We start from the raw sequence: 27,132 nt of genomic DNA, 5'->3' as shown, positions 1-27,132 counted from the left end.
CTTAGGGGGCGGGGAGTAGAGAAGCGCCGCGAGCCCCCCAGCAGGTGGCACTGTTGCCCTTGGCAAGGCCACCTGGCTCTCCCCGCCACCCCCACCAGCCACCCCCCCCCCACCCCGGGGGGAAATCGGAGCGTGCGTTTCCGACAGCATCCAGTTCTGCCTCTGAACTTTCTTCTCTCCCCCCCCCCCCGCCAGCTCCCTCCCTCCCTCCCTCTTTCTCCCTCGGTCTCTTCCTGTGCAGTGTGGGATTTCACTTCCCCGCCGCGCTATGGCAAGGACGGGCTCTGCTGAAGAAGCAGCAGCAGCAGCAGGCAGAGCCGCCGAGGATCAGGGCCCGGCCCGGGGGCGCCGCCGCTGCGCTTAAGCTGGCGAGCTGACGGGGCTGCACCGGGCTCGCCTTCCCCGTTCACACGACCCCCCCCTCCACGCAAAACCCCCTCGCGCCCCATCCCCAACCTTGCAGCCTTCCCCGTTGCTCCCCGATTTCTCTTGCGCTCCCGAGCCTCAGGATCGCGGGCAGCGCGCAGCGGACGGGATCCGCCTCGGAGGATGGCTGGCTCCGGCACGGATTTCCCTGGCGATCGGCGGCGGCGGCGGCAACAGCAGCAGCAGCAGGCGGCTCCCTGCGCACACTGAGGGCGGCGGGGAAGGCGACGCGAGGTAAGAGCCGCGGTGCCCGCGACCCACATCTGGTCCTCCTGGACCCGTTTGCTGCGCGCGTTGGGAGGATCGCGCGGTGCGAGGGAGCGGGGGGGGGAACCAGCCTTCCGGGATCAGGAGGTGCAGACCCGCGCGCACAGACCCGCAGAGCCATCCACGCGCGCGCGCGCATTTTTCGCATTCTTGCTTGCGCGGGGAGCGGCGTTTGCGCGTTAGGGAGCGCGGGGATCGGGGAGGTTGGGGGGCGGCGGCGCTGGAACGATGGGCGCGGAAGGGAACGAGGCGGTCGTGGGAACGCGTACACGGAGCGGGATGGAGAGAGGGATGCGGGGAGGATGGGTGCTTTGGCTTGATCTCTCGCATTCCCCCAACCCTCAAAGTACCCAAGTGAAAGATCCGTTCAGGATCCAGGGTAGGGCCAAATCGCGTGGGTAAGGACGGAAATCAAATAACCACACCTCTTTTGCGCTACGATGGTGGGCTGCAACCTAGGTGGTCTCGGGGGTGGCGGTGTTGTAACATATGGTGGGATTATTCTTGGTGGTACGTGCCCTGTTTGAATTACGCTGGAGTAGGACTCACAGAGTCCGGGCTACCCTCCTCAAGTCGTGCCCAGGAATCTGCCCCACACTGACTCGCTTAGCTTTGTTGACACTGGCAGGGGCTTCCCCATTGCCATGCCCTTTCGCCAAGGCTTGAACCCGGGACCTTTCGCTTGCCAGGCCTGTCCTCTGGGGGTCCCAAGCTGAGAGAGGGCCCTTCCCCAGAGATCAGCCGCTGGAGAGAGGGTAGAAAAGGAATGCAGAAAAACGAAAATATCATCTGGGGCTGGGCCTAGCAGAGGCTTGGTGAGTGTGCGTCTTTGTTTTGCTTTGCCTCCAGGAAGAGAAAAAGCTGTTTTTGCAGAAGGGAGAAAACCTCCAAGTGGCGAGGGAGAGGAAGAAAGGAAGGGGGGGTCCAGACAGCAGCTTGTTTCTTGGCTTTGTGTGTTTGTGTGGGGTGCCAAGGGCTTTGGGGCAGACGAGTCCTGGCACCCAGGAGCCAGCCGGTGCCATGGGGGCCGTGGCTCGCACCCTTAGCACCGGCTGGGGTCCTAGTCGAAACGCCAACCTTGGAGAGGGGGCAGGTGGGTGCCCCCCCCCGAGGCCTTGTCTCCCTTGCCCTTGGCGGACCAGCTCACCACCGCAGTCCAGGGAGCGATGGGGGTCGGATGGGAAGGGTATTCAGTTTCTCAGGCAGGGCTTTGTGAGCAAGAGGAGGCTGGAAAGAACGCTTGCTTTCCCAGTTGCAACCCCCACCCCCAGAAACCCGCTCAGGGGGCCTAAGGAAGAAGAGGGGCCTCTCAGAATGACAGGCGAGATGTGATTTTGGGCTTGCGGGTTTAGGCCTGCAGCTGCAGAGCCTTGTTTTGAAAGAGGCTTCGCAGGCTTCCTTGCAACGGTGCAGGCGGAGGAATCAGAAGGGCGCCCCACAGCTCGGCCTGGGCCCCGGAAGGTGTTTTCCGAATCCGTTGCTCGGCCCCAGAATGGGGGCGGATGGCGTCAGCGGTGTTGTGGTCCGGGGAGCACAGTGCCCCACTAGGCAGCCTGCTTCGTTTTTGCAGACGTTTCTTCTGATGCTGAAAGCTTTTGTTTATTTATTTATTCCCCTTTCCCAGAAGGATGAGTTTGCTCGCAGGCAGCGTTTGGTTTTGTTTTCTTTTAAATTTTAATTTCAGGGACTGTTTTTAACGTTGCTGCCTAGTGCTATGGCATTGTGGTGAGCCTCAGCGATTTATAAACATCCATCATCGTGGCAGCAAGCGAGGAAATGGCGATGATAAGGATAGCGCGTCTTATGTATTTTATTTTTCGGTATTTCTGTACCATCAGCTAACAAAAGCTCTCTGGATGGTTTAACAAAAAAAAAGTTAATGCCATAATTTTTAAAAATAAAATTTAACATGCATATAGTATTTAGGGAAGAAGCTCAAAATAGCTTCCCATTATCTTAGTAACCGCTCACAACAGTCCTGTAAGGTAGACCAGATGATCCTCACTTGGCAGATGAGGGTGGGAATGTTGCCTAAGGCTTCCCTGAGTTCTCAGGCGAGGCAAGATTTTTGAAGAGGGGATGGTACGATGAGCTCATGAGCAGGATTTGAACTCGGAGCAACAGAAGGAATGAGAGATTATTGTATTTTTGTCACGGTATAAGAGATAGAAGATAGGTGCAACAAAGGGAGAGAAATAAAAACACTGGAAAACGGGGTGGGAAGTTGGCAAAACAAAAGAAGAAATATTATGCATTGGAGTGTATACGTGAAACTTTGAAAATTTAACAAAATATAACTGGAAAAAGAGATTTTTGAAGAGGGGATGCACCAACTCACATAGCTTAGCATACAACTGCCTTTTGTTGCTCTGGTGATAAACCGCCCTGTGTCTTCTGAGCATGTGCAAAGTGTAGTTGCTTCAGCCCTGTGGGCCGCTGTGCATCTTCCCTTCGTGAAAAGCCCATGTGTCTTGACTGCATATGCGTACCCTTCAGGGTGGGTGTACATGAACTGCAAAGATATTGGCTGTGTGTATGCAATTCCTGCGCATAAGGGCATTGCGACAAATCTATGTGCTGGTTTTAAAAGTTGCATTTGACCTGGCCATGCTTCCTGCGTAGGAAATACGTCTCCCGTTCAGTGAACACAGGTAAACATGGTCCACACCCTCTGGCCTCGAGTCAGGGCTGCTTTGGGTCAAGGTCCACCCGAACCTGCTTTCCTCTGCCAGTGCAACACCAGCCAGCCAGATACTTCTGGGAACTTGCAGGTGAGCCCTACAAGTCAGCCTGTTCCCCTGTATCTGTTACTCTCAGGTATATTGCTTCTGGACCTGGAGGTTCCTTAATTAGGCACGACAAATAGGCACGACATAGACTTTTCCATGTAACTGGCTGGTTCTTATTTAAAGCCATCTCGCTAGACCAGGGGTAGGAAATCTGTTGTCCTGTGCAAGTGCTTAGGCTGCAATTCCCACTGTCCCTGAACATTGGCCAGGCCTGCTGGGGTGCAGTGTTCAAAATTAGCCAGGTGCCTTTTTCACCTGGATTTCGACCACTTGTGACCAGGTGAAGATTCCTGGATGACTCCTGACACCTCCACCATCTGGACACGCATGGCTGAGGGTCCTTGGATCTGGACTGTTTTCCACGCACTAACACACCATCCTGTAGAATATGGTTACCAGATTTTTTTCAATGAATCTGGGGATTAAAAAAAATTTTTTTTGAAGCTGAATATTAAGAGGGAGTCAGCAGTGGGGATGGTGAGGCAAAATACTCTGGGCCCAAGCACACATGCATATTCTATAAAGGTGCAAAGCCCTTTTTTGCACCCTGTGAAACATAAATGTGCAGTTTTTTAAAAACTGGGCAACAGCGCGCCGCCCGTCCGTGACTAGGCGCACAGTTTCTCTACCAGGCAAGGTGCAAAGCCCTTCTTTCGCACCCTGTGAAACATAAATGTGCAGTTTTTAAAAAACTGGGCAATGGCCACCTGTCCGTAACTCCTAAGCCTCCCCTGATTGGTCAAAACAAAGGGGGCAGGAGATCTGTACTGCTGAATGTCCCCGGTTCCCCTTCGGCAGTGGTGGCGACAGAGGCAGTCAGCAGCCCAGAGCCAGCCTAGTAGCACAGTCGACTCTGGCTGGCTTCAGGAGCTGCTCACTGCCATGTTGCCTGCTATTTTTCCTTGCCAGAAGTCCCCATATGATCTGTTGTGCACAAGACACATCATATGGGGATTTCCAGCAAGGAAAAATGGCTGGTGCCATGGCAGTGAGCAGCTCCTGAAGCCAGCCAGAGCCCACTGCACTACCAGGCTGGCTCTGGGCTGCTGAGGCTGCCACTGCCGTGTTTCCCGGGAACAGATTTGCAAATCTGGGGACATTCCGGGGACAGAATTTGTCCGGGGACAGATTTGCAAATCCGGGGACTGTCCCCGGGAACCGGGGACGTCTGGTAACTCTACTGTAGGATTCTATCAGTTATATTTTATTTGCACAATCGGAACAAATTTCCAGAACCAAAATGCCTTTTCTGTGCAGCCTGGGCAAGAGAAGGCGCCATTAAGAAAAGGAGGTAGGAATAATCCAATATAAATGCAGGCGGTCCCTGGATCAAGTGACTTTTCTTCTTTAGGTTCTCAAAGTTTTTGCTAGGCGAAAGCTCCCTGGATAGCTCAGTTGGTCAGAGCGTGGTGTTGATAACGCCAGGGTTGCAGGTTCGATCCCTGAATGGGATAGCGGCATATTCCTGCATTGCAGAGGGTTGGACTAGAATGACCCTCAGAATCTCTTCCAACTCTGCAATTCTATGATTCTAAGTCCTATTCCTGACCGTTGTCATTGCTGGCTGGGGCAGATGGGAGCTGGCGTCTGGGGCGCCCCAGGTTTGCCATCCCTGCTCCAGCAGCAGCACCCGCAAGCGTGGAGAGGCTTCAGCTCCCCTCTAGTGGATGTGCACATAAATTCATGCGCGCGAGCCCCAAGGATCAGTGTGTTGTACGCAGCCTGTCATTTCTCACCCCGCAGCCGGGGAGGTCGATTTCAATCTGCTGATAACAAAGCACGGGACAAGAACGTTCACTTCTTGGCGTACCTTTTGACCCAAAGAAAGAGGAGCCGCTTTGAAAATCGGCGCAGGACAGTGTTACTGCAGATCAGAGTCCATGAATGCAGCCTGTCGTGGTTGGAGGAGAGCCTTTGGGAAAGCACAGCGGAGAGGCCCTGGGCATGAGAGCAGTGACGCTACAAGGGTATCCCTCTTTTCTCTTGGGAAAAGTTGGGAATGCAGTCCTGAACTTAGAATTGCTGAGCCAGGGGATACTTAATGTGTCGCAACAAACGTGAGCAGCTGGACTCCGGTGTTTATTCTTAAAGTGCAAAGCCACGTGGGGAGGTGGAATTTGAAGCGAGAAGCAGTTGTGTAGGAGTGCCTGTGCTTAACCCTTCCCCATCTGCCACTTCTCGGTTCCAAATCACCAGGGGCATCAAAAGATGCCGGGCATGGGCCAAGGGGACAAAAATTTGCATCCCATCTGCCACTGCCATTTTCTATGTACAGACGCAGGTTTAGAATTTGAATGGCGGCACAAGGCGAGCCTGCTAATTTCCTATCCGTATCGCCCCAGATAAGCACAATTAATCTGCCCCCCACCCCCAAATCATCCCAAATCAGTTCCTACTCAATTCATTTGTCCCCAATTAATTTCCCAACAGATCCTGCTCCAAATCAATTCAATTCCTTTTTCAATTAGTCCCATTCATTAAGCCCAAATCATCTCTAGATAAAGTCCTCTTAAATTAATTTATTTCCCCAACTTAATATCCTACCCAGAAACCGAGATCATCCTCTCTATTCGGTTTCCTCTGAATTCATTGCACACCAAGAAACATTTGGGGGGGCGTACACACAAAAAAAAATTCTGGGGCCCATGGACGTACCCCTAGCGACACCCACTTAATCAACTTCCCCCAAGCATGTTTTCGCCTAGTCGCCTTCCTTAACGAGGGACTGTAGGTCAGTGCTGAGCCTATGTTTCCAAGGAGTCAAACAGCAGGGGGCGAGAAAGACCCTACTCTGCCTGAGACGCTGGGAAGCTGCTGCCAGTCAGAGTAGGTGGCACAGGGCTAGACGCCAATGGTGCTGTGGTCTAAACCACCATGCCTCTTGGGCTTGCTGATCAGAAGGTCGGCGGTTCGAATCCCCATGACTGTGGTGAGTTCCCATTGCTCTGTCCCAGCTCCTGCCAACCTAGCAGTTCGAAATCAAGTAGATAACTAGGTACCACTGTGGCGGGAAGGTGAACAGCGTTTCCGTGCGCTCTGGTTTCTGTCAGTGTCCCATTCTGCCAGAAGTGGTTTAGTCATGCTAGCCACATGACCCGGAAAGCTGTCTGTGGACTGGACCTAACCATCCAGGGGCCCTTTACCTTTACCTTACAGGGCAAGATGAACAAATAGTTTAACAAATAGTTTAACCTGGTATAAGGCAGCTGCTTTCTTCCAACCCCCTAATGCTCCACCTACACTGTGGAACTCCCTGGCTCTTGATATCAGGCAAGCATCTTCACTGCCTGCTGAAAACATTTTTCTTTGGACAAACCTACCCAGACATGGGTGGTGCTGTGGTCTAAGCCACAGAGCCTAGGGCTTGTTGATCAGAAGGTCGGCGGTTCGAATCCCCGCGACAGGGTGAGCTCCCGTTGCTTGGTCCCTGCTCCTGCCAACCTAGCAGTTTGAAAGCATGTCAAGTGCAAGTAGATAAATAGGTACCACTCCAGCGGAAAGGTAAATGGCGTTTCCGTGTGCTGCTCTGGTTCTCCAGAAGCGGCTTAGTCATGCTGGGCACATGACCCGGGAAAACTGTCTGCAGACAAACATCAGCTCCCTCGGCCTATAGAGCGAGATGAACTGAATCACTGATTCTGAATGCTTTTCAAAAGTTGCTTAAAAACTTTCTGACAGTAAGAGCTGTTTGACCGTAGAATGGCCTCCCTTGGGAGGTTGTGGACTCTCCTTCCTTGGAGGTTTCCAAGCAGAGGTTGGGTGGCCATCTATCATGGATGCTTGAGTTGAGACTCCTTCATTGCAGGGGGTTGGAATAGATGACATTTGGGGGTCCCCTCCAACTCTACGATGTTTTTCCCGGTAACCTTGCTGCTTAATTTTTTACAGTAAACCTCTTTGAGGCTTTGTTTTTGTTTTTCATTTGCAATGATGATGATGATGATGATGATGATAACAATAATAATAATTTATTATTTATACCCCACCCATCTGGCTGGGTTTCTCCAGCCACTCTGGGTGTATTCCAACAGAATATTAAAATACGATAGTCTATTAAACATTAAAAGCTTCCCTAAACAGGGCTGCCTTCAGATGTCTTCTAAAAGTCTGGGAGTTGTTGTTCTCTTTGACATCTGAGGGGAGGGCGTTCCACAGGGCGGGTGCCACTACTAAGAAGGCCCTCTGCCTGGTTCCCTGTAACTTGGCTTCTCGCAGTGTGGGAACCGCCAGAAGGCCCTCAGTGCTGGACCTCAGCGTCCGGGCTGAACAATGTGAGTTCAGATATACTGGGCCGAGGCCGTTTAGGGCTTTCAAGGTCAGCACCAACACTTTGAATTGTGCTTGGAAACATACTGGGAGCCAATGTAGGTCTTTCAAGACTGGTGTTATGTGGTCTCGGTGGCCGCACCCAGTCACCAGTCTAGCTGCCGTGTTCTGGATTAGTTGTAGTTTCTGGGTCACCTTCAAAGGTAGCCCCACGCAGAGCGCATTGCAGTAGTCCAAGAGAGAGATAACTAGAGTATGCAGTATATTCCTTCTTTTGAAATAAATACGTAAAGCAAGATGTCTGCAGCCATGCAGGCCACATGGCCTCCGATAGCGCTCTTCATTCCAGGTCCCTTCTGTTTGCCGCTCGCTGCCCTCGTCCTCCCTTGCACAGGCTGTCTGACCTAAGTGCGCAGGCTGCACCAGCAGAGAGACAGGAGCTCACCAGACATTCTCCCTCTCTCTGCAGGTGCTGCGCACCCAGCATGCAAGCAGCAAGGCTTCAGGTTCTCTCAGCAGGGCACGGCGGAGCAGCCTGATCTTGCTCCGGAAGAGACCTAGAAGTGCCAGGCTGCGTCGCAAAAGGTGGCGAGGCAGAGAGCGGGCAGGCTTTTAGCACTGTCTAGGCAACGCACAATAATATCGCTGATGCTGCCATTGAAAAGCAATAAGACGACGGACCATCGCTCGGTTGTCATCATACATGCTTACCATACAGAGGGTCCCAGATTCAGCCCTGAGCACCTGTAATTAAAAGGATCCAGAGCTAGGAAAGGCTGCTCACAAGTCCCTGAAAGCCATTGCCAATTAAGAGCAGGGAATTCTGGGCTTGGCAGAAGAAAGACCTGGTTCAATATACGGTTGCTTCAAAATAAAATAAAATAAAAACTAATCACCGAAAAGTGCAGCAGCAGGGTATTTCATCAGGCCATATGCAAATCAAACAAACAATACACAGTCGTACCTTGAAAGTCAAACGGAATCCGTTCTGGAAGTCCGTTCGCCTTCCAAAATGTCCGGAAGCCAATGTGCGGCTTCTGATTGGCTGCAGGAAGCTCCTGCAGCCAATCGGAAGCCCTGTTAGACATTCGGGTTCCAAAGCACGTTCGCCAACCGGAACAGTCACTTCTGGGTTTGCGGCGTTCGGGAGCCAAAACGTTCGAGAACTAAGCTGTTCGAAAAGCAAGGTACACTGGTACCTTGGGTTAAGAACTTAATTCATTCTGGAGGTCCGTTCTTAACCTGAAACTGTTCTTAACCTGAAGCATCACTTTAGCTAATGGGGCCTCCTGCTGTTGCTGCGCTGCCGCCACACGATTTCTGTTCTTATCCTGAAGCAAAGTTCTTAACCCGAGGTATTATTTCTGGGTTAGCGGAGTCTGTAACCTGAAGCATATGTAACCTAAGGTACCACTGTATAAGAGACAGAAATGATGCACCAATATAAATCGAGACATTCGTCTTACCCGAGCTGGTGTGGATGGTGAATACTGATCAAATTAAGCCCAAACTAGCCTAGGAAATAAAAATCCTACCAGGTGATGTAAAAGTGTTTTGGATGCTCCATCCTCCTGGAGACACACCCCAGCCTTAGTGGTGACGACTCTTAATCTCAGGGTCCTGGGTTCAGGCCCCACGTTGGGCAAAAGATTTCTGCATTGCAGTGGGTTGGACCAGATGACCCCTTGTTCTTCCCTTCCAACTCTGATCCTAGGACTGGTGGAGCCCATGCCATTCAGAGCTCTGGAGCCCACTGATTCTAGCCTGGCCCCCTTCCTGCTCACTGCTGAGTTCTGCAAGGGGCAATGCCAGAACAAGGAAATAAGGGGGAGCTGGCAGTCAGGGCTACCCCCTAGACTGGGTGCAATTCAGAAAGCAGGAAGGTGGCTGAAGGCCAGACTGAGATTGGAGGGGCAGGGCTGTCTTTGTCCCAATAGACCAGCCTCCACTGATCAGCCTTCCGCAGCCTAGTGTCTTCCTCCAGATTTTGTTGAACTCCCAACTTCCATCACTCATGATCCCTCGGCCATGTTGGGAGTTTGAATCCAGCAACATCGCAAGGGTACCATGTTGGCTATTCCTTTCCACGCTTGGTGGGAAGCATGCCTGCAGATGTCCGGCCTCCAATAGTAGTAGTAGTAGTAGTAATAATAATAATAATAATAATAATAATAATAATAATAATATATTTATACCCCACCCATTAGGCTGGGCTTCCCCAGCCACTCAATGGGGCTTCCAACAGTATATTAAAATACAATAATCTATTAAACATTAAAAGCTTCCCTAAACTGGGCTGCCTTCAGATGTCTTCTAAAAGTCTGGTAGTTGTTGTTCTCTTTGACATCTGGTGGGAGGGCGTTCCACAGGGCGGGTGCCACTACCGAGAAGGCCCTCTACCTGGTTTCCTGTAACTTGGCATCTCACAGAGAGGGAACCGCCAGAAGGCCCTCGGTACTGGACCTGTATTAATGCCCTACTAAGGTTCCTTGCAGACATGAGTGTCTTCTCTCAAGATAGCAAGCACTTAGATCCTATCTGATTATATCCACCTGTTGCCAGACCTCAAGAGCTCCCATTCTAGAGTTGCCATTTTGCATTTCTAAGCATTCCTTTGTTTTCTTACATCCATACTTCCCCCTATCCTATTGAGCTCACACTGATGTCTTCAGCCTGAATTTTACAGAAGGTCCATCCATGTGTAGCAGAGGCAGTTGCAACAAAGCCAAGGTACCTGCCTAAGGGTCTTCGCTTGGTGGTCTTTGTTGATTACATAGCTGGTTTAATTGCTTTGAGAATCATGGGGTCCGCTTGGCAAACTCCTGCTGGGGAGGGCAGGTGGTGGTGGAGGTAGAAAGGCAGTTGATGGCTGCAGAAAATCTCTTGCCCAATTTCAATTCCTGCCGGTTATGTCTGTGTGCCTGTTTCTCCTGTGTTTTCTAAGTTGATGACTTGTGCAGATTTCCGTTCGGCTGGTTCCCACAGGGTGTCTAGCTTTACCTTGTTTTCAGCTATTTGTGTTAACTCAAGGCCCTAGATGTTTCTCTGCATGTTCTTTCACTTGCAGGTCGGTGCATCATAGGGCTTGTAGCCTTACTAAGCGCAGTCTTCCTTGTTATGCTTTCTAGCTGGCTGTCGCAATGCATGATGGGTTTTGCAGTATAGGAGTTGCACTGCCCTTTTACTGTTCTCAGCTATGCGTATCTTTTGTTCTCATTTGCACCCTGTATTGTAGGACTTGAGATGGCAAGAACTGGCTAAAGAAAACACTGGGGACATGTAGATGGATAGGAATAAGACTGTGAAAACGCTGCTAAATAATAATAATAAACAATAATGCAGAATATCCAATGCCTTTCAACTTGACAACAATGAAAATTTCCTAGCCTGCTGTGGTTGTTTTCAACAGATTTTTCTCTTTTTTTAAGCTTGCTGTGTTACAACTGCCAGATTCAGCAGGATTCAGCAAGGCAGGGACCACGATACTCGACCTGAATTCTGCATTTTGCTAATTGAGATCCACGTCTAATGGTGAAATTCCTTGTTCTCCTAATGCAGCGATTTTCAGACTCTATACCTTTGGCAAACCCCTTCCGATGTTTGTGATCGCTTTACTGATGGCTTGTTCATCATCCTACGTATGCTTCTATATTTGTGATGGCTCTATTGTTTGAAAGCCGCTTTGCGATTCATTTGAAGGGAAAGCGGCAAAGAAATATAATAAATCGACTCAAAACCACGTCAACATCTCTGCTGAGGAGACGTCTCCCTTTCATGCCTCCCACTTCGTGCTTTTTAAGCTGCATTTATTTGCTTGGGAGATCTATACTCCGTCTTTCGATCCAGTGATCTCCAAGGTGGCTTGCAGAGGATTCGAACGTGACATAGGTCTGGAGGGAGCTATTGTGTGGGTGGCACAGTAGATGTTTTAATAGAGCCATATCCCAGGGGCAAAGAATCAACCCCACCCCTCCGTCCTAACAAGTCTCTCTGGTGGCTATTTTTCTTTTAATGTCTATGCTAATTGCTTCCATGCAATTAATGTCACGTGCTGTCTGGCCTCGAGAGTGCACCCTGGCATGCACCTCCTCCATTTCAGGGGTGGATCAATAGCTGTGGACTGGCTACCTGCGACGGAAGCGAGTCTGCTGTTGTTGACCTTGCTCTGGAGGAGCAGATTTCAAGGAATCCCAAGGTCCCCGGAACACAGTTGAAAAAACGCTCAAGCCGAGCGAGTGTGTCTGTTTTTCAGCTTTCAGATGTTAGGCGGTACGACTCCCTCGGTGTCCTTAAACGAAAGAGACAAACCGTTCTCCAGATATCTCCTGGTGAAAATCAGTGCCAACTGAAACAATACCGGCGAATCTCTTTTTTTAATTGCTTTTGTCGGTGTCGAAACAAGCCGACTGGCTAAGTTTAAGGCCCCGATCGCACCCTGCCAGTCAGCCATTTTGTTTGCACGGAAGCGGACCCGTCTCGATGTGGGTAGGCCCCGACTCTCGGAGACTGCAAGTCCCAGCAGGCCACGTGCCATCTTGATTTCGGCAGCTGCTGAAGCTGCTCAAATCGAGATGGCACATGCCCTGCTGGGAGTTGTAGTCTACGCAGCCCTGGCCGACCTACGTTAGCAGCCACCACCGTCATGAAACGGCTTCAGTCGGGTGGGCTGGGCTGTTTTCTGCCGGGAGACATTGCTTTGGTCGGGCGCAGAGGCCTCTTCGGTTTGCGCCACTTTGCCAAATAGGCCGGCGTCTGTGACCTTGACTGCATCCATTTCAGGTGTTGCTCTCTAAGGCTTGGGCTCTGTCAGCTCTTGCTCAGAGCAGAAGCCGTTCCCAGAGCCTTTATGACACCTGTGCCCTTTTTTAAAAAAAAAACCCCGCACATCTCTGCACAGCAAAACACAGCAGATTGCAGAAAATCAGACGGATTGGGGTGAAGGGGAGGCTTTTTAAAAGTAAAAGTAAAAAGGCCAAGCCGGGTTTTATTCTCCCTTTGAGACGAGCAGAGAAAATCTATACCGAAGGCATGAAAGGGCAATAAAGACAGACTTTCCCCCTGCTTTCGCTCTCCCCACACACCCTGAGCACAATTAATTGACTGGATCTCACCCTTCGTGCAGGAGCCGGTGCACAAGACAGGAGCTGCGTTGTCCCTAACTTGGTGCCATGCTCCAGAGTTAAAGGAGAGAGCTGCTTTTTCTCAGCTCCCGGTGGCTGGAGAATTAATGCAAAACCCAGCCGGTCCACAGGAAGGATCTTTCTGTCAAAGGAGAAATCCCATTGGTTCTTGGACCTTCAGTGTGAGAGCAGCTGTGTTGCATGCAGAAAGTTGCAGGTTCAAGTCCCTACTCCAAGTAAAAGGTAAAGGTACCCCTGCCCATATGGGCCAGTCTTGACAGACTCTAGGGTTGTGCGCCCATCTCACTCTATAGGCCGGGAGCCAGCGCTGTCCGCAGACACTTCCGGGTCACATGGCCAGCGTGACAAGCTGCATCTGGCGAGCCAGCGCAGCACACGGAACGGTGTTTACCTTCCCACTGGTAAGTGGTCCCTATTTACCTACTTGCACCCGGGGGTGCTTTCGAACTGCTAGGTTGGCAGGCGCTGGGACCGAACGGCGGGAGCTCACCCCGCCACGGGGATTCGAACCGCCGACCATGCGATTGGCAAGTCCTAGGCGCTGAGGTTTTACCCACAGCGCCACCCGCGTCCCTACTCCAAGTAGGATGGCATAAAAGCCTTGTTACCCCTTCATCTTCCGACACCTCCTTTTCTCCCTCTCCTCTCTCTGACCTCTTACCGTTGTCCCACCACCACTCCCCGGGCTCTGAGTCTTCTCCCCTTGGGGTGGTGGTGGTTCCCCAGCTGGATCCTCCCACCATTCCTCTGCATCCAGCCAGTCTACGGCAGTGGGCATCGTTGCCTCCTGGTGTAGTGAGTTCCAAAGTTTCACTAGACATTTTGGGAACGGGCTGCTTTCTTTTACCGGTCCTGAATCTTCCAACATTCAGCTTCCAGGAGTTCTAGTGCGATGAGAGAGGAGGTCCTGATCCCTTCCCACTCCTCCGGGTCTCCTCCCCTGGGTTAGGCTCCTCCCAGTTCCCCAATCTTTCCCCATCGCTCCTTCCCCTCTGGCTTTCCCCTCCTGGCGGGATGTTTCCATGGGACTCATGGCAAACTGGGCTGGGGGGAAAGGGTCTCAAGGTGCCACGCTCATGTGAGTTGCCACCTTGGTCATGGTTAGGGCTTCCTGGAATAGTCTTTGAGAACTTAGGAAGTTGTGTTGCATTTGTCCCTCTAGACTCTCCAACTCTACAGTTCTCATTCTAGGAAGTCTTTCCCATGACCTGCTACCTTGACCCTTCCAACTGGGAATGCCAGGATAATTTTAGCATGCCAAGGGTGTGCCCCTTCCACTGAGTTATAGGCCCTCCTGAAGGTATGGCGGATGGGGGCAAGGGCAGCCAGTTACCATGAGCAGAGTGGCAAAGAGATGCACACATTGGAGTATGGTTGGTGCTCCTGGATCTGGCATTTGAGCGTACGGAACTGCGTTGCCCTGAGTCAGGCTGCTGCTTCATCTAGCTCAGACATCGTCTTTGGCGATCACTCGTAGCCAAGTAAGATTGTCTTCCATAAACACGGTTTTAACAATGAGTCCGTAAGTGACTGTGGAGGCCAATTCTGGATCCACACGTCCTTCCACAGTGGGGACATAGGTTTCCAGATGGGAGTTGATCATGGTGAGGGTTTGCCAAGTGTGCCTTCCTCTTAGCACGTTTCTCCCTTTCATCCTGAGTTTGAGCGTCTTCAAAGCCCTTTGGTAAAGGCTGTTCTCCAATTGGAGCGCTCACAGGCCAGTGTTTTCCAGTTGTTGGTGTTTATACTACATTTTTTTAGATTTGCCTTGAGAGAGTCTTTAAACCTCTTTTGTTGCCCACCAGCATTACACTTTCCATTTTTAAGTTCAGAATAGAGTAGTTGCTTTGGAAGACGACAATCAGGCATCTGCACAACATGACCAGTCCAACGAAGTTGATGTTGAAGAATCATTGCTTCGACACTGGCGATCTCTGCTTCTTCCAGTACACTGGCACAAGTTCACCTGACTTCCCAAGTGATGTGTAGAATTTTTCAGAGACACCGTTGATGGAACCTTTCGAGGAGTTGGAGATGGCGTTTATAAGTGGCCCATGTTTCACAAGCATACAGTAGTGTTCACCCACTATTCTGGTTGCCCAGTGCCTAAAAAACACAGGTCTGAGAAGCTTTCTGCTTGTCTCATGCTTTTGGGGCGCTGGTCTGAGTGATTTTCCATTTGCCCCTGCTTTTTACCTTCGAAGTGGAGCAGACATCAACCCCCAGCAAACCCAACTGATGTTTCAGCATTGGGAACAGGTTTTCCCATGGGAAAGTGGTGGGGCAAGTGGAATTGTGAACAGCCCCTAACTGGCAATGGCTTTCCAGGGTTTCGAATGGGTGGGTGCCTCTCCAATCCCTACGCCAAGAATTGAACCTGCAGAGCTGCGATGCTTCCCCAGAGATGTGGGAACATGAGGAACCTGTCTTCTAACAAACACGGACCATTGGTCCGCTGATTGGCAGAGGTTCTCAGGGACCTCATGAGGTCTTTCCCCAGTCCTACCTGGGAACGTGGGCGGATTGAACCTGCTACCTAAGACAGGCTCTGTCCTTCTCTTTGCTTTCATTCCTGCCTCACGATTCTGCCTTCAAGTGTTCCTTTGGACTATGAAAGGAGAAGTGAGGGAAGGGAAGGGAGGGGGGGGAAGAGGTACCAAGGGGCCGAGGGGATGTCAGAAGGACTCCTCTCTCCAGGCAGCTGGTGCGAAGAGAAGGATGCGACAGAGCCCGCGGCCCAGAGGGAGAGATGGAGATTAAATAGCAAGAGAGCTGTGAGGCTAAAGTAGCTCAAGGCAAAAGATCAGGATGGGGAGGAAGGGGGGGGGACGGGTTGGGGGTGCGTGCGAAGGAAGGCAGGGAAGTGGGAGGGGGAGAGACAGAGGGAAGCCACCAAAACACACAATTCCTTGCTTTTCGACATCTCTCCAAGATGCAGCTAAGCTATACAAATCTAGCCAGCGTTGAGCCCTTATCTTCCAGGAGCAGAAACAATTGGCCTGCAGGAAGGAGAAGGGGAAGGCAAGGGAGGAAGTGGGAGAGAGAAGCAATCTGTTTGATTGACAAACAAAACAGGGGGGTGGTGGAAACACACACAAACACACACTCCAAGAAGGAAGAAAGGAGGAGGAGGAGGCAGCAGCAGCTGTCTGGCTGACACTTTCGCATCGACACCTCCCTCCCGCTCGCTGCTGATGGTGCCTCTGCTCCTGCTGCCAGCGAGATGTTCTGACTGGCTGTGTTCAATGTCAGCCGCTCGGCCCCAAATGCCATTGACAAACCTGCTGCCTCCAGCTGCGGCGGAGCTGGAACGAGCCCCAGATTATACCGCAAAGCCACCGGGGGAGAGCCAGGGCAGCAAATGCAGCATCTCAGCGCTGCCTGAGCTCACTCTCTCTCCCCCCACTCCATCTTCGGGGTTCTGCTTCTCCCCCCAGGCTTCTGCTCTTAATTTGGAGACTCGGTCGTACCCGTTAAGCGTTTCCTCTTCCCACCCAACTGTCCTGGCCAAGCCGCGAAGGAGCTGGCTGCGCACGCCTGCTGATCTCGTGATCCGGACAAACGTCCCACCTGCCAACGGTAGGGCCGGGGCGAAATGCCAGGAAGGATGTATTCTCTCCATGACATTCAGCCTCGTTTTGTCCTGGCTAACGATGTCCCTTCTTCCACTACCGGCTTTCTCCCAGTGTCTACTCATGGACCGTTCTTGCAATTGGGGTGCAAACCTTGCCTCTGCCACAAATTCACCCCGTCAATCTTCTCCAACTGGGTGCCCATTCTGCCCGGATGTTTTGGGCCACAACTCCCAAGCGCCCTGTACAGCGCAACCACCCAAGGGAGGCAGCAGGGTGGGAGGGCAGCTGCCTGCAACATGGGGAATCGTCCCCTTAGCCTACCTCGCAGGCTCGTCGTAAGAGATGAAATCATTCAGTGACATTGTGTGCAATGCACTCAGAAGTGCTAATTTCAATAAGTCATATTATGGTACTATCAGCCCCGCATGGAGGCCCTCAGTGCAATACTGCCTGCTTCATCTTTGCCTTTCAGAGCTGCCAGTTCCAGCCTGAGAGCTGAGCGCACTGCTCTCCTCGGCCTCTTGCAAAGCCCCTTTTATAGGCTCTGCCTCTGCCACAGTGGCGCAGTTTTCCCAGGGTCCTAGCTCCCTCCTCCTCCCCTTCCACCTTGCTAACTCCTGTGAGAACGGGTCTCGTTCCAAGCCTAGCCCTGAGCTCTTTTGGTAGAGTCCATACCGCACATTGAAAGCGCCCTGAAACTGCTTTAAACAGTCATGGATCACCCCACCCAACAAGAGCTGTAGTTTGTAAGGGTGCAGAGAGTTATCAGGAGGCTCCCCTGCTCCCACGGCAGAGCTACAGTTCCCAGAGTTGTGTGGGAAGAGGGATTGCACATTAAACCGCTCGTGGGGAGCAGGAGAGACATGAATAATTCCCGTTCCCCTCGCAGAGCTACTGTCTCCAGAGTGGTGACCTAAATGTTATTATCTGCCTGACCAGGGGTGGTAACAGAATGCAAGACTTGATGGAAACCTTTGTTCTGATTCTCCTTATTTTGCAAGAAGCTATCTTTAGTTGAGGGCTCATCCAGGTTTCATTTTGTGCTGCATTTCCATGCTTTAAAACTCAGTGCCTGAATGCTTTTTTTTTTTTTGCCTGCGCTTCCCCTGCAAAATACCCAATCTTTACCACTGAATCGGAGCAAACAGCAGTCCACAGAAAGCCCAATTGCTGTTTGTTCCGATTCAGCCTTAAAGAGTGTCTTTTCCTGGGCAAGACGAATGTGGGGCAGCACTCAGATATGGAGCTTGAAAGCATGGAGCTGCCTTGAAAGTCTGGGGCAAACACCCCCCCCCCCAGAGTGCCATTCTTCCCTCTCGCATAACACCAGAACTGGTGGACATCTAATGAAACTGAATATTGGAAGATTCGGGGCAGATAAAAGGCAGTACTTTGTCACACAGCACTGTTAAACTGTGGAACTCACTCCCACAAGAGGAGTGAAGGCTACCAACTGGGATGGCTTTAGAATTCTATTGGAATTTAGAATTCTATTGGAATTCTTCAGATTGTATAAATCTTTCACTTTTTTTAGAATTGGATTGGACAAATTACTGGAGGCTTTCTACTAGCCATGATGGCTGTGCTCTGCTCCCACCGTTGAGGGCAGTACTAATTAATAATAATAATAGTGGTAGTAGTAATAATAATAATTTTATTATTTGTATCCTGCCCATCTGACTAGGTTGCCCCAACCACTCTGGGTGGCTTCAAAGTAATATAAAATCATAATAAAATATCAAACATTAAAAACTTCCCTATATAGGGAATTAGGGCTTCTGGGTACCAGTTGCTGGAAAGCCCTGGAGGGGAGAATGCTCTTGTTATGCTGAGGTATAGAATTGTAGAAGGGACCTCGGGGGTCAACCCAGAGGGTCAATGCAGGGATTTCAACACATGGTTCCCCATCCAATTTGAAACCAGACCAGACCCTGCTTAGCTTTGCAAATATGCTAGCAGTTTTATCGCTGCACCACCGGGAGGCCCTGTTTGCAGGTTTCCTGCAACATCAGGTCAGCCTCTGCAAGAACAGGATGATGGACCAGATGTTCTTATAAACAAGGCCCTCCCAAGTCTCCCTATTTTCTGGGGACAGTCTCAGATTTACAGAAGCCGTCCCCGAATGTCCTGCTTTTCCTTTGGACGTCCCTATTTTCATTGGAGAAAAGTTGGAGGGACCCCTGAGCCAAGGAGAGAAGTAACTATACAGCCTTTAGAAGACATCTGAAGGCAGCCCAGTACAGTCATGCTTCGGGTTACTTGCATTTTTTTGGGTTATGGACCCACTGAAACCCGGAAGTACCGGAATGGGTTACTTCCGGGTTTTGGCGGTTCACGCATGCGCAGAAGCGCTAAATTGCACTTTGCGCATGCACAGAAGCACCAAATTGCAACCCACACGGATCCCGCACGGATCACGTTTGCAACCTGAGCGTCCACTGTATAGGGAAGTTTTAAAATGTTTAATGTTTTATTATGTTTTTATATGTGCTGGAAGCTGCTCAGAGTGGCTGGGGCATCAATAATCAAATTGCTGTTGTTGTTGTATAAATAATAAAGTTGTTGTTGTTAAATAGGATGTCGTCGTTTTCATCGGAGAAATGTTGTAGGGTTTGATAAACAACACAGCCGAGAATGCGTTGCTGTATCCTCTGCTAAACAACCTGGACCCAGTGGGATTTTTCCAAGATGGAAAATGTCTCCCTCTCTTCCCCACTTGCCGGTTTTGCCTTCCGTATCCAAGCCGGGAGAGGGGAGGGCGGCCCCTCCAGAATTCCTTCATTGCCCTTTTTGTTGACCTCTTGTCCCCCTGCCCTCTCTCAGTTCCCATCAAGGAAATGGCGGCTGGTTGCCTGGTGGTGCTTAGCCAAGCCAATCGGAGAAAGGCCACTGCTGGGCTTTTCATCCTTTGTGGAGCGGCATAGCCATCCGACAGGGAGGTTCGCTGCGAGATGTATAATGAGTGAACTTTAAAGGGAACCTTGTCCAGAGCGGACAGCCCCTGTCAGTTAAAAGGGGGCTGCTTAACCAAGCCGCCTTCTCGGAGAGGAGCCGAGTTCGCAAGACGCGACAACTCCAAATTAGTGGCTTTGGAGGAAAGCGGAGACCACCACTCTCTGCCGTGCCCCCCCGGGGTCAAGAAGAAAGAGCTGTGGAAAGAGGCGGCTGCGAAAAGCAAGGAGACATAAAAGACGAGGAGGAGAAGCAAACACTCGGCTGGCATATCAACATTTCGCAGGGACAAATCTTCTAAGAAGAGATGCTGGGGATTTCAAGGTCTGCAAATCTAGAGACCAGCTAACCTAACCCAATCCAACCACTTCTGTCCAGATAAGAACTTCACTCTGCACTGGATTTTGCCTTTCCCAAAGGTTATGTCTCTTAGCAATTTATAAACAGCTGCAAAATACAGTGGTACCTCGAGTTACAAACACCTCGGGTTACAGACTCCGCTAACCCGGAAGTAGTACCTCAGGTTAAGAACTTTCAGGATGAAAACAGAAATTGTGCGCCAGCGACGCGGCAGAAACGGGAGGCCCCATTAGCTAAAGCGGTACCTCAGGTTAAGAACGGTTTCAGGTTAAGAATGGACCTCTGGAACGCATTAAGTTCATAACCAGAGGTACCACTGTATATTTTAAAAGGTGTGTTTGAAAGGGAAATAGAACAACTTATCACAGTGAGGGATCTGCCAGAAGGCCCTCGGAGGCCAACTTCAGTGTACGGGCTGGACGATGGTGGTGGAGATGCTCCTTCGGGTATACAGGGCCGAGGCCATTTAGGCCATATGTTTAAAAATACAGTGGGAATAATAGTGTAGAATTGGGACAGGGTGGACTTGGTGGATGATTGCATAGGAAAGTGATATCGACTGGAAGCAGACCTGCTTTAAATTTGTTTTATTCCATCTTTTTTACCAAGAAGCTCCAGGTAGCAGACAGGGTTCTCACTCACTGGCGGAGAAAGGGGGGTGCGGTGGATGCGATCCCTGAGGGGCAGTTTGAGATCGCTGCCCTGAACCCCTGGGACACTTGCTGCGGGCAGCAGCCCCCTGAAATGCTCACTGTTTGCCACAGGTGGCCAGCCCCCCCCCCCCATGGGTGCACAGCATTGTGCCGCTCCAGGTACTGGAGCAGCTGTCTCCGCCTTTGTTCTCCCTGACCTCATTTAATCCCCGCAACAACCCTGTGAGTTTGGTTAGGCTGAAAGGAAGTGACTGGCTTCCATGGTCACCCAGTGACCTTTGTAGCCGAGTGAAGGATTTGAACCCAGATCTCCTGGGTCCTAGTCTGACGCTTTAACCACTACACCACACTGACCTTTTCCAACCTGGCTGAGGCCGATGGAGATTGTAGTTCAAAACATCTGGAAGGCATTGAGGAAGGTTGGGAAAGACTGGTTTGTCTAGATGTGTTCTTAAAGGTAAAGGGACCCCTGACCATTAAGTCCAGTTGTGGCCAACTCTGGGGTTGCGGCGCTCATCACGCTTTATTGGCCGAGGAAGCTGGCGTACAGCTTCCGGGTCATGTGGCCAGCATGACTAAGCCGCTTCTGGCGAACCAGAGCAGCGCACGGAAACGCCGTTTACCTTCCCGCTGGAGTGGTACCTATTTATCTACTTGTACTGGTGTTCTTTAACACCCTCCAATTCTCCAAGCTCGTTTCCATGACATGGCTAAAGACTCTTCGTTGTGTGGCTCTGTGCTGGGGTGTCCCATCATCCAGGACGGTTCTGACTGGGGCTGATGGGAGCTGGAGTCCCAACGGCACCGGGAAGGCAGCATATCGAGCCTGTTATCTGGTTATATCCAAGACATGCAGGAACTAGGTGGTCTCCATGGCTCCCTTGCTAGGTTTACCATTTTGAACTTCGAAAAATAAATAAATTCCCCTTATATTTATTCTCTCTCCTATCCCATCTAAAAGCCTGACCCCCAGCAGAAGGAGTTACACCAAACCAAAGCTCTCCTAAGGGTCTTTGTTGTCTGGTCTTAGTTGAGTACAAAGATTTGCAGAATCTCAGAGGTGACGGTTGGTGGTAGAAGTAGACAAGCAGTAGACTGCCGTAGGAAATCTCTTACCCAGTTTTGATTTCTGCCAGCTCTGGTTGTACGTCTCTTTCTCCCGTGTTTTTGTTGGTTAATGGCTTTAGCATATTTCTGTTTCGAAATTTGTCTGGTTCTTGCTGTGTGTCTGTTCTTCTCATGTTTTCTGTCGTTGGCCTTAACCCAAGAATGTCTTTTGGGCATGCTCTTTCGCTTGCAGGGGAATGCATCATAGGACTTGTAGTCTTAACTGAGCACAGCCATTCTCGTTACACTTTCTTGCTGGCTGTCACCCTGCATCGTGGCTTTTGCAGTATTAAAGCTGCACAAACACCAGTTTTAATTTCTTCTGGTTCTGGTTGTAAGTCTGTTTCTCCGTTTTTTTCTCAACTGATGACTTTAGCAGATTTCTGTTTTAAAATTCTGTGTGTCTGGTTCTCCTTGCTTTCAGTTACTTGTCTTAATGCCCTGGATGTTTTTTGTCCGTGTTCTTTAACTTTCAGGACAATGCATCATAGGATTTGGGGTATAACTAAGCACGGTCATTCTTCTCATGCTTTATCACTGACTGTCACACTGCATCATGGGTTCTGCCATATTAAAACTGTGCAGACAATAAGTCCCGCTAGTTCCTGTTGTTCCTCTGTTCCTCCTGAGTTTTCTCAGTTGTTGGCTTTAGCAGATTTCTCTTTTGAAATCCGGCCAGTTCCCGCTGTCTGCTGCATTCATAGGTAGCATCCCTCGCAGAGGTCCTTCCCGCTACCTTCTGCTCGAACCTTGAACCTGGAAGTGTCAAGATTTGAACTCAGAACCCTCTGCCTGCGAGGCAGGTGTTCTGCCACTGAGCTACAGTCCTCTCCCTGATTCATTTCTTCTGTGATAGGCTCCCCTTCAGCGATTTCACATCCAGGACGATGAAAGTTCTTTGGGTTAAAAGTATGTTTGAAAATCGTAATTGGCCTGTGATGTGTTGCCAGCAGTTCAGAATTCACCTCGCCAGCTGCAGGAGGATTTGAAATGGCAGGCTGCGTACTTATCGCTCCCTCATGTTCGTGCGCATGCATTTAGCAATGTGCGTGCTAGGGAGAGAAGATGCATCCCTTCCCCCCATGGAAATTTAACTTCCCTGGAGTAGAATCTGGACAATGCTAAACAACTCTCCCGAACAACACCTGCATCCCCTAAAAGGAAGGAAGAAAACAGAAACATGGGCCATGATTTGCCAGGCTGAGGAACCAGAAAGCCAGGAATTCCTTGCAAATGGAAACAGGCAGAAGTCATGTGGCGACTCCTGCAACAAGAGAAAATGGGGTGTGAGTTTGACCCCTAAGTGCATAGTTAAACTGTGGAACTCCCTGCCACAGGAGAAAGGGATGGCCACCCACTTGTATGGCATTAAAAGAGGATTAGACAGATTCATGGAGGAGAGGGCTATCGATGGCTATCAGCCACAGGATGGGAGAGCACTCTCGTCTTCCAGCGAAGAAAGCTGATGATCCTCTTGAAGCCTTGTTCTTGCTGTGAAATGGGAAGGGCTATTGTTTCGTATGGTATTATAATTCATAGATGATTCATAGAATTGTAGAGTTGGAAGAGACCCTGAGGATCATCTATTCCAAACGCACGTGCACAATGCAGGACTGTGGGACCGCCTCTCCCGGTATGCCCCACGGAGGACCTTAAGCTCCACAAATAGCAACACCCTAGAGGTCCCGGGCCTGAAGGAAGTTAAATTAGCCTCAACCAGAGCCAGGGCCTTTTCAACACTGGCTCCGGCCTGGTGGAACGCTCTGCCTCATGAGACCAGGGCCCAGCGGGATCTGATTTCTTTCCGCAGGGCCTGTAAGAGTTGTTCCGCCTGGCCTTTGGCTTGGAATCAATTTGATCCCCTTCCCCTCTTTCTTTTTTCCTTTCTCCTCCTGTGATGGAACTCCTATTTGGGGACTTCCCTGGCTTTTTTCTGGCCCATGTAGGACCACTCTGGATAGTTAGCCTTGGTGAAGACTTGACGTTTTCATCCCCCGAAAATGTTTTTGATTTGAGTTTCCATTGAAATGAGGCTGCATTTTAATGTTTTAATGTTTTAATGTTGTATTTTAATTTTGTTTTTAAGTTGTATTTCAATCAATTTGTTTTTACAGTGGTACCTCGGGTTAAGTACTTAATTCGTTCCAGCGGTTCATTCTTAACCTGAAACACCACTTTAGCTAATGGGGCCTCCCGCTGCTGCCACGCTGTCGGAGCACGATTTCTGTTCTCATCCTGAAGCAAAGTTCTTAACCCAAGGTACTATTTCTGGATTAGCTGAGTCTGTAACCTGAAGCGTATGTAACCTGAAGCGTATGTAACCCGAGGTACCACTGTATATCGGTTGTTAGCCGCCCTGAGCCCGGTCTTGGCTGGGAAGGGTGAGGTATAAATAAAATTTATTATTATTATTATTACTATGCAGCTCCTCCATATGGGGATCAAACCTGCGACCTTGGTGTTCTCAGCACCACGCGCCAACCAACTGAGCCACAATGGGTATTGCGTTAATGTATTTTTATGCTGTAAACCGCCCTGTGACCCTTGGAGGAAGGCTGGTCTATAAATTTGATATATTTGTACGTGGATGGTTGTTTCAAGGTGTTCTAGGTACACCCCTTAGCTATTACTTGATAAAGCTGTCTATAAATTCTTCCAAAATGGTCCATCTTCCTCAGGGTTGTCGGCGCTAAGGATGGGTTTGGAAAAGGGATTTGAAACCAGAAAGTGGTCGGTTGTCCCCAAGATTGCTATGGGATGTTCATACATATTCCAACTTCCAAGAGGGGAAGTTGCCCACCAGCACGCCATTGCGAAGGGAAGTGGAGGAAAGGGGAAGGGTAGTATTTCAGTGGCAAAACATCAGCTTTGCTTGCAGAAGGTTGCAGGTTCAAGCCCTGGCATTTCCAGGAAGGGCTGTGGGAGTCCCCCTGTCTGAATCTCTGGAGACCCACTGCCATCAACCTACACAAATCATAGAATAGAATCATAGAATCATAGAGTTGGAAGAGACCACAAGGGCCATCGAGTCCAACCCCTTGCCAAGCAGGAAACACCATCAGAGCACTCCTGACATATGGTTGTCAAGCCTCTGCTTAAAGACCTCCAAAGGAGGAGACTCCACCACACTCCTTGGCAGCAAATTCCACTGTCGAACAGCTCTTACTGTCAGGAAGTTCTTCCTAATGTTTAGGTGGAATCTTCTTTCTTGTAGTTTGGATCCATTGCTCCGTGTCCGCTTCTCTGGAGCAGCAGAAAACAACCTTTCTCCCTCCTCTATGTGACATCCTTTTATATATTTGAGCATGGCTATCATATCACCCCTTAACCTCCTCTTCTCCAGGTTAAACATGCCCAGCTCCCTTAGCCGTTCCTCATAAGGCATCGTTTCCAGGCCTTTGACCATTTTGGTTGCCCTCCTCTGGACACGTTCCAGTTTGTCAGTGTCTATCTTGAACTGTGGTGCCCAGAACTGGACACAGTACTCCAGGTGAGGTCTGACCAGAGCAGAATACAGTGGCACTATTACTTCCCTTGATCTAGATGCTATACTCCTATTGATGCAGCCCAGAATTGCATTGGCTTTTTTAGCTGCTGCATCACACTGTTGGCTCATGTCAAGTTTCTGGTCAACCAAGACTCCTAGATCCTTTTCACATGTACTGCTCTCAAGCCAGGTAATATTGACCTAGATGGAACAATGGTCAACCTTTGTATAAGGCAGCTTTCTTCCAAAGTTCCTATGTTTTGGGTGATGAAAGCAAAAATGTTCAAGAAAACAAAACCTAGACGTTTTGTGAAACTCTCTGATTTCGTTCATTGTCATAGGTGTGAATGATCTACTGATCATTCCTCTCTTCTGCAGGCAATGATTTTGCATTTCGAAGTTTGTTTGCAGTGTATGTCTGTGAGTGTGGATCTCACGTAGCAGAAAACAGGGTGCAATTTCTTCCCCCAAGTGTAAGGGAAAGCTGAGAAACACACTATATGGGCACCAGTGTTTAAAGAAACATAGCTCAATTGGGAAAGACTTGGGGGAATGGAATGGCTTGCAATCTGTTGTGTTTTTTGTGTGTTCCGGATAGTTTTAAGTTTGTTCCGTTTTCCCTCTCACCAAGGAAGAATGCGGACCAGACACCATGGGAGAATTTAGATGCAAACAGCATCTAGAATTGGCAGTGTGGGTATTTGCGAAGGCATGGCAGAGGAGAGCTGTTTATGAGTTCTTAAGAAAGGCTTCCTTCAAATTTAAGCTTTCTTTGGAGCGACACAATGCAGATTCACACAGGCATGTTCAGAACTCAACATCATGTTATGACTTGCATGTGTGGATGAGCAATCCCACTCAAACCCCATGGAGATCTTTCAAGTGGCATTATCATCTCATCAGGGAGCACAGTTCAGTTATACCTCATACCAGCAAGTCGCCTAGCAATGGCTTTCCGGGGTTTTAGGTAGAAAACGCATTCCCACCACCTGTTAACTGATCCTCCTAATTGGATATTCTGGGGATTGATCCTGACACCTTTTGCATGCAGGACATGTGCTCTGCTGTCAAGCTACAGCCCCTTGCACCATACCAGAACACTTACGAGTTCAAACGTATTTTATCCTGAAACACACATTTATGAAAATGTGTGTGTGTGTGTGTGTGTGTGTGTGTGAGAGAGAGAGAGAGAGAGAGAGAGAGAGAGAGAGAAGAAAAAATTGGACAATTTGGAGAAGTGCAAAACCTGAAGAATAATGATGTTCTGATGCATGTTTTCATCTGAGAGGTGTGAATTAGGGCCACATTACCACTATACAGTGGTACCTCGGGTTAAGTACGTAATTCGTTCCGGAGGTCCGTTCTTAACCTGAAATTGTTCTTAACCTGAAGCACCACATTAGTTAATGGGGCCTCCTGCTGCTGCTGTGCCGCCAGAGCACGATTTCTGTTCTCATCCTGAAGCAAAGTTCTTAACCTGAAGCACTATTTCTGGGTTAGCGGAGTCTGTAACCTGAAGCATATGTAACCTGAGGTACCACTGTACATTTAAAGCAGGATCATACCACGTTAAACAGAAAGAATTAAGGGAGCTGAGGTTTATTAGGAAACCCCCTATTCCACTCACAAAAGTTAAGATTCCCAGAGTTCCTTGGCAAGAGAGATTGGTGGTTAAGCCACTCTGGGAATTGTAGCTCTTTGATGGGAATAGGGGTCTCCTAACATCTCTGAGCACCCTTCCCAAACTACAGCTCCCAGAATTCTTTGGGGGAAGCCATGGCGGTTTAAAGTGGTACAACAGTAGGTGCCTAGCTCAGTTTCCTTAAATACGTGCACCCAGCACAATTCTCCGCCGTCCTCGCATACGTATCGCTTCTGCCTGCGGCAAGGAGCAACGCAGCCTCATTCAAAACAAAAATGCCTCTGCCACAAATTGACGTGCCGAACTTTTCACAATCTCCAGCTGATGCTCAGCGCGCCTCCTTCAATGCGCTTCTTCCTCGAGCGATTCCGCTGCCAGCTTCCTTGGCTGCGGTTCAAGTGCCTCTAGAAAGGCTCGTGCAGACAGATACCCTGCTGAGGGCTCTGGCACATAAACTCTGGCGGTTC

At 49.9% G+C, this 27,132-nt stretch overlaps 1 protein-coding gene across 1 annotated transcript in view; it reads left to right on the top strand.

The window, feature by feature from the left end:
* Window positions 1-257: 257 nt before the first annotated feature.
* Window positions 258-27,132, top strand: part of RAI1 (retinoic acid induced 1) — a 217,507-nt gene continuing 190,632 nt past the window's right edge. Inside the window, exon 1 of the mRNA XM_083711245.1 lies at window positions 258-660. The gene's annotated coding sequence lies outside the window, so the exon portion shown is untranslated. The remainder of the gene's footprint in view (window positions 661-27,132) is intronic.

This window comes from Podarcis gaigeae (genome assembly GCF_964106915.1).
Source record: "Podarcis gaigeae genome assembly, chromosome: 14".
Taxonomy (NCBI): domain Eukaryota; kingdom Metazoa; phylum Chordata; class Lepidosauria; order Squamata; family Lacertidae; genus Podarcis; species Podarcis gaigeae.
The sequence above is the reverse complement of the archived record's forward strand: the minus strand, read 5'-3'. Positions and strand labels throughout refer to the sequence as shown.